At 44.2% G+C, this 14909-nt stretch overlaps 1 pseudogene; it reads left to right on the top strand.

The window, feature by feature from the left end:
* Positions 1 to 423: 423 nt before the first annotated feature.
* On the top strand, positions 424 to 1441 carry LOC136534785 (putative serpin-Z6C; annotated as a pseudogene).
* Positions 1442 to 14909: the final 13468 nt, after the last annotated feature.

Raw genomic sequence — 14909 nt, 5'->3', positions numbered from 1 at the left:
GCACCAAGCTTTGCAATCCTATCTTTTGTGCTGCCTGGCAGGTGAGGCACTGCCGCACCTGAAGAGAGACACTGCTGCAGTGCGGCACTGCCGCACTTGAGGAGCGGCACTACCGTGACTCAAGTGACCATTAAAACTATGAGGGTATTTATACTCTTCCTCTTTCTTCCAAGGGCTCCCTAAAACCTCTTCTTCACTCCAGCTCGTCAAAAACATAAAAGAGCGCGCCCTCCTGGACGCGGGCCCCCAGAAGCAGAAGCCGAGTGATGGCCCGCGCGTGGAGCACGCGTGCGGCCTCTGGCACAATGCCGCGCGGACGCTCAAGCCAACAGTCGCTGTTCCAATTCCGTCAATCAATCTATATCTATCCTGGCAACTAATTAGTACTTACGACCTACCCTCTTGACGGATCATCGATGGTGCATGCAGCCAGAAGCGGCAAGGAAGCAGATCAACAGGTGGGTGGCGTCGGCAACGAACAACCTCATCGACTCGATCCTCCCTCCAGGATCGGTGGACCAGAGCACGGTCCTCGTGGTGGCCACGGCCATTGTGGCGGACGCCGTTCGACGCATCCCTGACCAAGGAGGGCAAGTTCCACTGCCTGGACGGCACCACCGTGGACGCCCAGTTCATGCGCAGCCGCATGGACCAGTACATCGCCACGTACAGGGGGTTCAAGGTGCTCAAGATGCCGTACGCCGCTGTCCACGATCCCTTTGTGGAACGCCGTCCACGATGGTACGATCTCTTTGTGGAATGGATGCGAGCAGGGGGAACGCCGGGCGCCATGCCGCCGAGGCCCGTGCCCACGCCGGCCGGGCCGCGGTACTCGATGCTCGTCTTGCTCCTGGACGCGCGCGACGGCCTCCCCGCGCCGGAGGACAAGATGCTGGCGTCCAGCCACAGCTTCCTCGAGAGGCACACGCCGGAGCGCAGCGTCGAGGTCGGCGACTTCCGGGTGCCCAGGTTCAAGCTGTCCTTCTACACCAGCGCCACGCGCGTGCTCCAGGAGCTCGGGGTCAGGGCCGTGTTCGATCCGGAGGCAGCCGAGCTGCCGGACGTGCTGGAGGAGGTTACCAACAATGGCGGCAGCCAGCCGTTGTTTTTCAGGGACGTCTATCACAAGGCGGTCATCGAGGTGAACGAGGAAGGAACCGAGGCTGCGGCTGCCACGGCTATGAGTATGCACGGCTGTGCTGCTCCAGGGCCACGGCCTAGGCAGCCAAAGCCTGTGGACTTCGTCGCCGACCAGCCATTTGCCTTCTTTGTAGTTGAGGATGGGTCTGGGACAATCCTCTTTGCCGGACACGTCTATGACCCTACAAAGAGTTAGTCTCCGATCCTATATAGCTTCAACTCATGGATCGCCTCCGTAAAGGCCTCTATTTATTATAAACATTTACTGCATTATATTCATGATGATGAAGAATTCGTGTTACGACAGGCGTGTAATAATCAACTATTATGACGTTTGTGTTATTATTATTACGTTTACAGTTTACTGTTTACTGTTCACGCGCTCAGCGCCAACTTCCTGCCCGCTGCGCCCGCTTGCGGCGCGAACGCGACTTGCGCGCACGAACTCCCCCTCCGCCTTCTCCGGAACACCGGCAGTCCGGCATGCCCAGGTACGCGTCGCGTCACCACGAACCGGCGCCGACGCTCTGCACCTTCGGACACGGGGTAGCACCTGCGGGGCGCATCCATCGGCGTCTCAGGGGGCACCTCCCATGACGGCGCCAGCGCGAGCACCTCCCACGCGACGATGACTTGTGCAGGCGCCAGAGCCCTAGCGCGAGCCTGCTGGGTTTGCTGACGGGGACGGCAGGTAGCCACGAGGACACCTAGGAACCAGGCTCCGGCGTCGAGCGTGTGCATTGCGAGAGGAAGAGGAAGATGACGGTTTTTTTTTATTTTGATGATGAGAAGTGGGCCCATCTTAGGATTGATTAGCACTTTTTTTAACGAGGCTGTTGGTTTTTTAGGAGTTTTTATTTTAGAGAATGACAAAAATCATCAAATTTAAAATATATTTTTAGCTAATCTGTTGGGATAGATGTATCTCTAGCTAGCTATTATATATATATTTAGTTAAAGTAAGAGGTCTAGATTTGCGCTAGTGCCATCCCCAACCTCATTGCATCGCCTTCCAGCCGCCGCCACCACCACGATATTGCCTTGGTCCTCCTCCTCTCCCCTAACTGGCGATCTCGCCCGTGGACAAAGGAGCGAGGACCCGTTCCTTTTTCCTTCATAGTTTTTAGTTAGGATTGTTAACCATCATTGATTTAGGGTATGGTTTCTAGTGTCATCAACAAGATAGTGGCGATGATGATGCTTTGAAATAAGGTCTCTCCGACCTCTCCCTACCTCGACAACGTTCGATCTGTTATCGCCGAAGGGCCAGTGAGAGTTTAGTGTGTCAGATCTGTTGCTCTTCTTCCGATTTTGGCATTTGTGTCCTTATCACTGGAGGAAATTTTTGGTTTCGATGCGGCAATCTTGATCTCTTCTTTTGGTCTGCTCTACGGCAAGGTCTGACATCTTCAAAACTGTGTTCTGATGGTGAAGGATTGTAAGCTTACGTTTCTTGGAGGGTTCTTTAAGCCGATGTTCTTTCAGTGGGTACTAAATCTCATCGTCACCGGCGAGGGCTATTGTGGTCTTCAAAGCCTTGTTTGGTGAGGGTGTTTGCAGGTGTCCCTTTTCTTTTCTATCTCTTCAGTGCGATCTTCAAGCCCCAGTAAACAGTGGACAACCGAAGGAAGAAGCCGACCAATTTGGTCTTCAATGTACTCTTATTTTTTAGAGGATGTCGTTTGTCTCGTTGTCCATCTTTTGTACTGCCCTTTGTTTTCCTCGCGATATTTGAATTGTGAGGCAATCTTTTGAGTTTTCTTTTATAAAGGAAAAAATTATTATATATATATTTGTTGTATTCATGAAGAATTTGTGTTATGGGCGTGGAACCAACTACATATCACGTACCTTTGTGTTATTAGTATTATTACTATGTTTACACTTTACACCACCATGATGATGTCTATTAGCATGAACACGTTTGTTTTGCTGTTCGTTTACAATTTTACTACATTTATAGTTTACATCACCCTGTTCGTTTCGCTGAAATTTGGCTTATGCTGATGCTTATGCTAAAATGTTGTGAGAGAAAAATATTATTTGTTCGTTAAAAAGTACTGCTATAATAATGCAGCAAAACTGTATAAAGTCACCGATGCCAATCCAGATAGACGATGTTTGGTTTAGCTTTTTGCTGCCGCGCATGCAATGTTTACCTCAATCATAAACAAACATGGCCATAGCCCATAGTTCTGGCCAGGGGCGAACCTAGGGGTATGCCGGGTGGGCTCAAGTAAAAGCTATGGCCGATTAGATTGAGAAGTATTGGTTGAAGCTTCACCGCTTCAGAACGTAAACTTAGCCCGCATGGCCGCATGCACGCGAGGCGAGGCATGTCTCCCAGTCTCCGCTTGGCTTCCCTTGCCGCACCGCGTGGCCATGCGGTGCACCTCTACGCCGTTGGCCACTGTAGTCTCATGCCATGAGAAACGAATCGATTGCGCAAAGCCACGGAGTTGCAGACTAAGCCACGCTGTGTTTGAATCATCTAATTTTGTTGATAAAAAACTTATGTACATAATTGTTCATCAATAATTATTTGTTTACCAGGGAGATTAGGCAAGATCACTCAGCACTAGATTAGAGATTGGTTCCTAGTTTGCCCAAGATTAATATTAGAAGACATATCACACAAAAAAAAACAACTAACTCTTTGCTTGCGTTATGTTCATAAATTGGTAAGACCATATGAACATTTCATTGAAATTGTTCATGTACATGACTACCTCTAGTCACATTTAGTGAGCGGGATATGTTCTTAGAGGTGGATGAATATAATATAATCGAGACACTCATGTCTTTTAGAAAACAGCGGCTAAAAACTCAGATGATTATGTCTCTTTTATATCTATATTTCAAACTATCAATATTGCATTTAAAGTATTTATATCGTAATTTGATAAATTTAAGATATATTATATTATTTAGTGCCTGCATAACGAATTATGTTATGAATTTACAATTGTTTATCGAATTGGTAAATTGTTTTTATTGAATTGCCTGTAAAATTTTTTGTGTGGCATAACCTATGAAAAATCCAGGACCGCCACTGCTTCCAGCTGCACGCCACCGACTGGCAGTGCTACGTACGCTTCCATTCGAAAATGCTGCTACGGGCTATCATCAAGAATGTGCATAAGGGAGCTAGATCTCACCATGAGCCGCTGCCACACACTAATGCACATTCTTGACAGTAACCACTACTGTCGTAGACCACCAAGATACCACATATATCTGGTCGATGATTGACGAGTATGGCATATATCTGGTCGATGATTGACGAGTATGGGCGTCGTCGCTAGATGCTAGGCACTACTTTAGAAAAGGTTTGCAGCAACGGCTCAATTTATTTAGGGGTGGCTAGAGATAGAGGCGTCTCTACAGTGGGCATACTCAGGTCCCACGAGACCAACCGTCCCTACAAATGGTACAATAAGAGTGGCTGGTGATACGAGCCACCCCTACAAATAGATCGATTTGTAGGGGCGACTCACTCATCAGCTGTCACCGGTGTTGTGATTTGTAGGGGCGGCTCAATCACCAGCCGCCCCTACAAATGTTACTAGTACAAAAGGCTGTAGCTTCCTTCTTCCTCCTCGGGTTACTCACTCTTACCCGAGAAAAAAGGCTTGGGAAGCATTGGACACCTCCTAAAAATTGCTCTACTAAGGGGAAAGGTTTTGGTCTCAAATTCTTTGGTGGAGAGGTTGTAAAAGATAAGAAAATGCTATTTCACACTTTTTTTGGAGTTTTAATGGTTGGTTAGTGAGTAATTAGAGTTTTATTTTTCTCGCTCCTCTATGATACTTGAGCTACTTATGAAACAAATTAGACCCAAGTTTTGAATGTAATAGGGTAAATTAGGTAGGAGAATAAGATCATACTCTTATTTAGTCCATGTTTCTTGATTTTAGTGAACAATTAGTTAGTTTTATAGATGTTTTATGTGCATGTAGATTTAGATCTAGATCTAGGGTTTGGTTTTTTTATTAATTTTGTTTTTGTAAATTTATGTTTGATGAAATTGGATTAGGGTTTGCACGAAAGATATTGGGTAAAATATTATTTGTTGCTAATTGTTGTCTTTAAAATTATTTTATTGTAATCAACAAATATGTATTTTAATTATTTAGGGATAAATATGCTATTAATTAATTTTCCTCTACTATGGTGTGTTTGTATGCTTCATGTAATTATATTTGATTTATATTCATATATATCTAAAGTATATACAATTATTTTTAAGTAATTATTAATTTGATTCATTTATATATATATCTGAATAAGTAGTCCTTTAATGTATTTTCTTTGATTGTTGTGTTTTAAAAGATGGAGTACAGGAAGTCTTGGATGTATGGTTCGTTAAGGTTCAAGATAAGTTTTTGTTAAGAGGTGGATAAATTTATTGAAGCCACAGAGAAGCATGCAGCGATGTTGACAGAGAATAAGGATACAATTATTTATCCCTGCAAAGATTGCAAGAACATTATGGCATGGACAGATGTGAGTATCATCATAGAACATTTGATTGTGCGAGGATTTGTTGAGGACTACACAGTGTGGATTCATCATGGTGAAACAACGGTTGTTGATAATGACGACGATGATGAAGAAGACAACGCCAAAACCCTAGAATACTTGTCCCAATACTCATGGCCTCTAGCTTGACATTGCGCTCTAGATTCACAAAATAGATCTATGAGTTCTCCTCTCCCTCATCCTACCCTCTCTCACATAGGAACCATCATGGCACGAACGCTCTCAGCGAGAAGGAAGAAGGAGGAGAGGCGGCAGTTGGGGAATAGGCAAAGGAACGGGACGAAAGCCCTCTCCCTTCCCCTATTTAAGGAGGAGGCATAGTAGTTGGGGAAAGGTGAAGGATTGGGGCAAAAAAACCCTCTCCCATCCCCCATTCAATGCAGATGGGATGCGATGAGATGCGTCCTAACCGATGGGATACTGACCCGCCTGATGAGATGGCGCCTGGTTAGACAAGACATGGCCTAGGCATGGCCCACCACTACCATATGTTGGGTGCAAGAAACAAGGCACAACTATGCGTAGGTGGCTCTCCGTCTTCCTAGGCAAGACTTGGAAGGGCCCAACAACGGGATCTCCGCCAAAGAGAGACCAACGGGCTTCCTGAGTCAATCGGATGGCTTAGGTGAACACCAAGGGATAGGTAAGGAGTAGAGGGTTGCCCATGTGGGCCACAACCAGCTTTGTCACGAACGACGAGCGCAGATCCCATTCGGACATATCCAATAAAAACTCCTCAAGCCTATCACTCAGGTCGTCGAGGTAACTCTACCAATCCCTCTTACTTTATTTTTTCTGAAGCATGGTCATTCATTCATCCAATCTCATACATGCATTCATTCATTCATCCCATACATCCAAAGCATCGCATATGCAGCTAATGCATCACAACGCTCGTGTTGCATCATAAAACGGTAGTTGCCTCATTCAACATGAGCAGCGACCCACCAGGGTTTGAAGGCTAGGCCCATGAAGGGCTCGAGGCTGCCTTGCATCAAACAGAGCCAGGGAAGAAAACACAGATGAGCCCCAGCAACCCTTGCCTAGTCTGCTCTGAAGCAGGCAAGGTCATCTCAACCTTCTCATTTGATCCTAATCTTGAGCCATGCCCATAAAATCTCCATCGAGGGGAGGCCAGCAGGGCCACCTAGGTCAGTCTCTGGAATCACCCGGGCATCTACTAGGATGTGGGTTAAGGAGCAATGGAATGCCACATGAGGGCTATGCTAACCCCATCACAAACGATGAACCCAGATTCCACTCAAACTTGCCCATTAGCGAGCTCACCGAGCAGGTCGCTCGAGCCATCGAGGCAAGCAACGTTAGCTCAGCCCCTTTGGTTGTGAATACCATGGATGGGGTAACGCATGAAACTAGACCAACCCATACTGAGTCCAACGGGGCTTAGGGGCTCAGGTCGCCTAACGCCGACTCAGGAAATCAACCGACCGCATAGGTCATGGGCAGGACAAACACAGGCGAACACCCCAAATGATAGTCTATGGCCCCAGGAAAGAGTACCAAGATGCTCAGCCTCCAACTGACTTACCAGTCGAAAATTCACCCGCTGCCAAGACAAAAAACCCCCCAAACGATTCTACCCGAATCACTCGAGGGGTCGGGGGCTACACCCACGGTTGCGCTCGCGCGCACCCACAGTCAAAACAAAAATTCCCCCACTGCCAAGACAAAAAAAACCTAGATGATTCTACCTGAACCGCCTGAGGACTCGAGGGCTACACCCACGGGTGCGCTCGCGCGCACCCTGCTATCAAGATGAAAAAACCCCAGGCAATCCTACCTGAATTGCTCGGGGGCTAGGGGGCTCCTGTTGGGTTCATAACCCCGAGGTCCCTCATGGACTAGCTTCCCAACAAAAGCTTGGCCCAGCCGACAACATTGCGAACGATGCACAACTCCAAGGCTGGCCCAAAAAACCTAACGATAGGCCAGAAGGATGATCCAGTCTTTGACTAGAAGGCCTGGCCAAAGAAGAACAACTCTTGCTACTGACTCTAGCCCACCTCTCCAACCAGAAAGCCTAGCCAAAGAGGACCGACGCTCGCCTCTGACTCTAGCCCACCTCTCTGACTAGAAGGCCCGACCGGCTCACCTTTGACTCTGGCCTGCCTCTCCGACACAAAAGGCTTGGCCAAGAAGGAACAGTGCTCATTTCTGTCACCTCTAACTCCAGCCCGCCTCTTCGACCGAAAGGCCTAGCTGAGAAGGAACGGCGCTCGCCTCCAACTTTGACTTGCTTCTTCAACCAGAAGTACATTGCACCTCTGCTTACAGCTCTTCTCCAACCGGGAGGCTAGAGCCAACTAGGGAACGACCGACCGGGGATGCCCGCTCGGTGAAGACCTAGGAAACAAATAGAACAAGTAAGGCAGGGTACTCCAGTCAACCGCAATATCAAGGGGCGTACCCTACACACCTGTAAGACAGTACTATCAGGCCATGTCAGAAGGATGCACCGCAACCTTCTCGCCATGTTAGAACATGAACAATGTTGTGGGCACTGACATTTATCCTATAGTATGGTAGGCGCTGACATCTGCCACACCAGAAGAAGATGATGGAACCTACCACATGTATCTAAACATCAACAGTGTTATGGGCACCAACAAACTGCCTTGTACCCGACGGCGTGGGCAACAAGACCGGATAGCACACACACTCCCTCTTGTAAAGCCATCCCCTTCATCTATAAAAGGGGATGCACTCTGTCTAAAAAGGGGATGGATGATTCGACCACCCGATGATCGATTCATGAATGATTCGAACAACCTACGATTCGAACGATTCCAATAGAGCACACGCTCAAATACTTAGTGCACATAGGAGCTCCCATCTCTCTTAGCCCTTTGGTCCAGAGTCCGACTGGACCTCTTGGACGACCCATCTTACTCCCTCTCATTTGTAACCCCACAGCAAACTCCGAGCACCTAGGCTTAGGAATAAAGTGATCGATCGACTCAAATAGGATGTAGGGCATGCTGTCTGAACCAGTATAAACCCAGTGTAATTGAGTGCTAGGCCACATCCGATCATAACGTATGGCAAAACTACAAATATTTACGTGTTGGTCACTTTTTGCACCGACACATATCATCCTACTATATCACAAATTCCAATTACTTAGATAAAGAGGGGTCCCTAATCTGAGTGTTCACAAATCTTGGGAATTTTAGAAGGGAATAAACAGTATACAAACTTTTAATCATAGGAAGATATGGAGATGGAGCATCACTATTCATTTTAATTTTTTTATTTTAGTTTTAAAACTCTTTTTATTAAAATAGAGCAAGAGAGAATTGCACATACCATAATTTTTGCGTGTGTTGTTTATCTGTGCAAATTGGAGGTGACTGTGGCGCCTCCCCCACACTTGTACCTGTCTTTATTTTACATTTAACAACAGAAAGAGTCCAAAAGACAAGTGTAGACAAATAATTCCAAAAGAAATATTTATTCAATCATCAAAATGAGAGGCGCATTACATGATGGGAAATTAAAGAAAATGATGAGAATGAAAGCACTAAGAAAAGTAAAACATGCGCCTAATTATTGTTTATTTTGTTTCAATGTTGGCGGTAGGATTATGAGTTTAAGCACCGCCAATAGTTACCTCCATTGTTTATGAAAGTAATCACTCAAAGTTCATTAATCAAAATTTAACACCAAGTTAAATTTTTTATTAAAGAAGGCCATGTTAACCTAAGCACCATGCTTAATTTAAAAAGGCCTATGGATGTACTAGCTTAATACACCCAAATCAGAGCTTACAACATAAACAAGGAAAGCATGAATTGGTATGATCAAGTTTATATTTTCATGGAGACAAATACGAGTAAAGGAGTATACTAACTTGACAACATGTTCTTGCTTTTTATTAAAAAGAAAAGTTTTTTTATGATAATCATATATATATATTTTCTGTGATAATTCGGGATAGCTCCTGGTAGTGTTTGATTCATGGTCTTAAGCTCGACCGTGGGAACTTCGCCCTATAGCTATCAATGGTGGTGTAGTTCCCAGCTTCACCTGCCAAACATAAAGCATTATCGCTCCAGCTACAAGGTTGGTACCACAGCGCATCTACGAAATCTACAATACTTATGATAAACGAATGCATCCACAACCATCCTCTTAAAAAGTTTGCAAATGAGGATTAAGAGAAGGTTGGGATCCTCGTAGAAGCGTGTGGCACTAAGTGAAATGAACTCTGGAGACTTCGATAGTGAGCATCAAATACGAAAGGTTTCAAAAGTGAAACTTCCTTGCTCATTTATGGAATCCCTTCTTTTGGACTCTAGAGTCAGTGTTTCAAGACTATCCATGGCACAGGTGTTTTCATTGTGTAAGATCATAGCTGATTCTCGACCATTGTCGAGAATAGCATTTTGATGGCTAAAAGGATAGGGTGCTGGCTTGAGTGAGGGTGGTGATGGACATTCTGTTTCACAAGAAAGCTCAAGTGAAATGAATAGGGAAATGAATTTCACCTCCTTGAATGAGTCATTTTTTGGATGATGCTCTACCATTGGGATATCTGAGTGAGTGGCGGAAACAGTTTTCCCAAATTCTTCGTTAAGGCTCCCATGGGAAGATTTTTCTTGAAAAAGTTTGTCCAACGGATAGCCTATGAGAAGATCAAACTCAAGGATGGCAAAGATGTGGAAGTCTGAAAACCTCAATTTTGTCAATTATGACTGGCACGGCCCTGGCGATCCCACAACACTCGAAAAATAGCCCCAATGGACTTTTGAAGAGTTTATTGGTCGAGACTAGGGGCATGTTACCTAAAAGGTTTTTCGCTAGGAATTCTGACATGATGTTAGTCCTGACTATGGGGTTGTATAGGGTTTCCATGTTTGTTCCCCTTAACGAACAAGGCATGGCCATGGAAGGTGAAAGAATCTGAATTGCTTTAGAAGAACGTTTCAATTTCATTAACCAGTCCTTTGGCGGTTCCACTCTAGGGGAAATTTCCTTTGTGTGATTTTCATGCCATGATAACTTCAAGGTATTGCCATAATCCTCAAATTTGATAGGGAACTCTAAAGGATGAAGTACACTTTCCTTTGGTGTTCGTGGTTTGAGTGAGGGCTCATGAGTCAAATTTAAGGATGGTATGGGTTTGGATTCGACTAAGGAAGACTCCTTAACACTCGACATGACTTTGGCCTAGAGGTGTTTGGTTCTTATGATGGAAGACGTGTGTCTATCTATGAAGTTTTCAAGGAATTCTACTTGTTCCATCATAGGTTTTTGTGTGAAACGACCTCCGACAGTCATGTCTAGGCATATGTCAACATCTATGATAAGACCCAAACAAAAGAGACATAAAATCATGCCATCGGGTAAAGACAAATCTAGACCGGCTTGTATTAACGTTGAAAACCAAGCCCAGGCTGCACCTATAGGCTCCTTCTCGTGCTACTCAAAGTCGAGGATTGCCCTTGATAGAGAGCCGATACAGGATATGGGGAAAATGCAAGACAAAACTTGTCTTTAAGATCATCCCAGTCCCCATCATACTTTCTATGCCAAACATGTACCATTGCTTCACCTTTCCTATGAGAGAGAAGGGAAACAATTTCCACCTTAAGGTTTCTTATGTCATGTCGATGCTCAGGCACGAACACAACTCCTCGAATTCGTGTAGGTGATGGCATGGGTTTTCATTTTCTAGCCCAGAGAAGGGTAGTGGCCGAACCATGGCTGTCAAGCTAGGGTGGAGTTCATAGACAGGTGAAAGGTTTGGTTTTGGTGGCTTAGAGAACTCACCCTTTAAAGTGGAAAGGTTTTTTATAAGAGTTGAGTTCATGGTAGAAAAGATAAAAGAAAACTATTTTATATTTTATAAAAAGAAAAGGATATAGATACGAGGATGAATTAGGTTCAAAGAAAAATAGCAACCATTCCTCGGCAAAGGCGCCAGAAAGCTTGTTGGTATTTCTTAATGTCTATAGAAGTTAATCTGCAAGCGTACAAAATTAACGTTGTAGCTTTCACCTGAAAGTATTTAGGGTATTGTATTTCCATAGGGAATGGAGGTATTTATTCTAGCTAGTTCACCCAAGGACAACACAAGGATAGCTGGTGAGGGTAGAGAAGGATTCCTATGGCTTTTGGGTCTATCAGAAGATAAACTCTACTTCTACTTGCTTACTTTAGGCACTGGTGAACACCTGGTCTACCAAGCATTGCCAACCTATGTCTCTATGCCATACCCAGACATGGGGGATTACAAGGGATGGATAGGGCTATCACCACATGCCACCTACCACTCAACCAGTAGAGTACGAGGCAAACAAAGGTTGCCTCTAGCCTAGACACCACATCTATGCTATCGACTACTATTCTAGCATGCTAGCAAGGGATATCCGTATTTATCAGAGCCTTTCAACTAGAGCATCTGCCATGAGGATGGACGATGAACCTGCAAGCAAGTAAGAGTATAGCTTATCTACTCAAAGACTTTGAACCATAAGAATCACGAACACTTACTAAATACGCGTTGAGGTACAAAGCCAGTGTTCATTGAGGTACAAGAGGGGAAGGTTACTGACAAGCCCGACACTTCTTCCCTGAACTCTCCCTCACATCTCTCCCTACTACTTTGCTAGAGCTAGCTAGGGCCTAAGCCCATGGAGTGGTGCTCTTGCTCTTGTTCTTTGATGCTTTTGTGCTCTCTTGTGTGTCGCAGAACCGACCAATTTATAAGAATACAAGTACAATGGCAATCCGCAAGCGGTTGCACTGTCATACTTGAACCCATATAAACCTGGTAGTCCGTCGAGTACCACGATGGGTCTCGATAAACGATTTACAACAACCAAGATTGTATAGGATTCAACATACATGCCACATGTTACATAAAGTTCACAGATACTTTTCATCATCAGAGTACGAATAAAAGTTATTACAAACCGAGTTTGGTAAATAAAGCGGAAGCAAATAAGTTTGAAGATAAAGTTTCCAACATAGTTTGATACAGTGCCAAACCAGATCACGGTCCACAAAAGCAAAGATAGGAATTACTTAAGAAGCCTGCCCAAGGCTTACTCCTCATCCACAGCAGGATAGAAGCAACTCTTGCAATAACCATGATACACAGTGCCATCTGCAACAATGGGAAAATAAACCCTGAGTACGAGAAGGTACTCAGCTAGACTTACCCGTCATGAACCAGAAATAAAATGACTCCAAGGATTATGCAAGGTTGTATAAGTGGACGTAACTTGCCAACATTTTGCGTAAAAGGCAATTACCTGTTGTACAATTATGATTCCTTTATCAAGTTAATTATGACTATCCATTTCTAGATTAGCAACTATCCTATGCCAAACATGTGGTATATCATTTAGAAGCATACAATAGTAACCATAGCAGGTATTGTAATTCCATATTCATCTGAACCATCATGTTTCATAATATTGTTGCTACGATGTTGGGACTAGCCAAGTTTCTCACTATCCGGGAGAGACGGCGATTCAAATCGATTTCAACCAGCTGGGAATTTATTCCTAACACAAACCCAGGTCTACCAGCCACGATAGCCTTAGGTCACCTTTGGTACAACTCCGGTACACATTTCGCGGGTCCGTACTGCGCCGCACAATCTAGAACACTAGATGCCAGGATGCTCAGGCCAAGCCTGCCCTTGGGCTCAGTCTGATCGTTCCCCAGAAGGAGCGCACAACAGAATGGCTTCTCGGCCTGAGTTGAATTACTCGGCTTCGTGGTCGGAACGAGTTATCCGGCCAGCTAAGTGAGAGGCATGTGTTCAATCTTATTAGAAGCGCCAACAACGATATGGTCCTTAATCGACACAGATGGGGATAAGTCCACACCCAAGACCTCCATGTCTTGTTGCTTCTCTATCGACTTCCCGTCCGGTCTCAATTTACTTTTACCTCATGGTTCTGTTCCATGATAGCAGATATAGCCAACCGTGCTTCGGTATCCACCTATATCTCGTAGGTGATAGGACATCACCCGACTTCTACCGGTCTAAGCATGGCTAAGCATATATATTCGATCCTGGACCTATACCGGTTAAAGGTGTAATATCTGGACAAGGAATGTACATGCATCAAGTGGTTTCATTCAACTCTTATAACCTAATGCATCAATCATAAATATGTAAGTAACATTTGTAAATTACTGGGAGACTTATAATGCTCCAAGGCTTGCCTTGCAGAAAGGAAGTAGGGCGATGGTTAGGACACTCCGAAAGCTCTTTAGGGTTCTGCTCCACGCCTTCGGGAGCTGCGGCTTGCGGATCCTCCTGCTGGTTCCCTTCCTCTGCTTCTTCGAATTCCAGCAACGTGATCTCTTCCTCCGATCCTAGATGCATGAGTATAGTATAAGTATTACGAATGCATGTATGTTAACAAGTGCATCATGTGTATTGAGTAGGTGCATATCTCTTCTCGATTATTACTTAACTACTTCTACAATGCATCGACTATGCCACAAACAGTAGCTACTTGTTTCACTCATAACTGGAGTTCTATAAATCCAAAAATAGTGATCCTGGACTTTCTGGAAAGCTTATCAAATTCTCTACCACTTTGTTATTAACCATTTTTACAGTACACATCAGTTTCAACATGCAACTCATCACACTCTAGAATCAGTCCGAAAAGTATTTATCATGCAATATAAAGTAATAATACTTCTACTTCATGTAATCATTTAAAATTTGACAACATATAATCTACCAACAGTTTAAGCATACTAATTACATTTAAGATAATATAATGGTGGAGCCCAAACTATTTATTTAATTGCCTTTATTATTTTATTTAGATATCTAGGTTAAATAATAAACATATATCAGATGTACTTCATAAATTCCCAAAAATTTACAGTGCCTTACTAATGCTATCAAAGGACTACTATAAAAATTTCATGTCATTTTACCAAGTAGAACATCCTATACAAAAATAATAAGGCAGCAAGGCTTGAAATAGCATAAATGGAAAATCCTCTTGAAAAGTGTCAAGCAACAGATTTCCTATTTTTCTTAACATCCATATGGTACTAGGATTACCTCCAACAAATTTCAAGAATTTTGGACTCATAATTAATTTATGAAAATTCATGCAAGGATTGACTATCTATAAAAGAAAAATCTATAACTATAAATCTACCCATGCACTGGTCCTCAAATATTTACCAAAGCTCATATATGCTAAGACTAGCTTACCACA

This window comes from Miscanthus floridulus, unplaced genomic scaffold, assembly GCF_019320115.1.
Source record: "Miscanthus floridulus cultivar M001 unplaced genomic scaffold, ASM1932011v1 os_2305_1_2, whole genome shotgun sequence".
Lineage (NCBI taxonomy): Eukaryota > Viridiplantae > Streptophyta > Magnoliopsida > Poales > Poaceae > Miscanthus > Miscanthus floridulus.
Note: the sequence above shows the minus strand (reverse complement) of the source record. Positions and strands in the feature narration are given on the sequence as shown.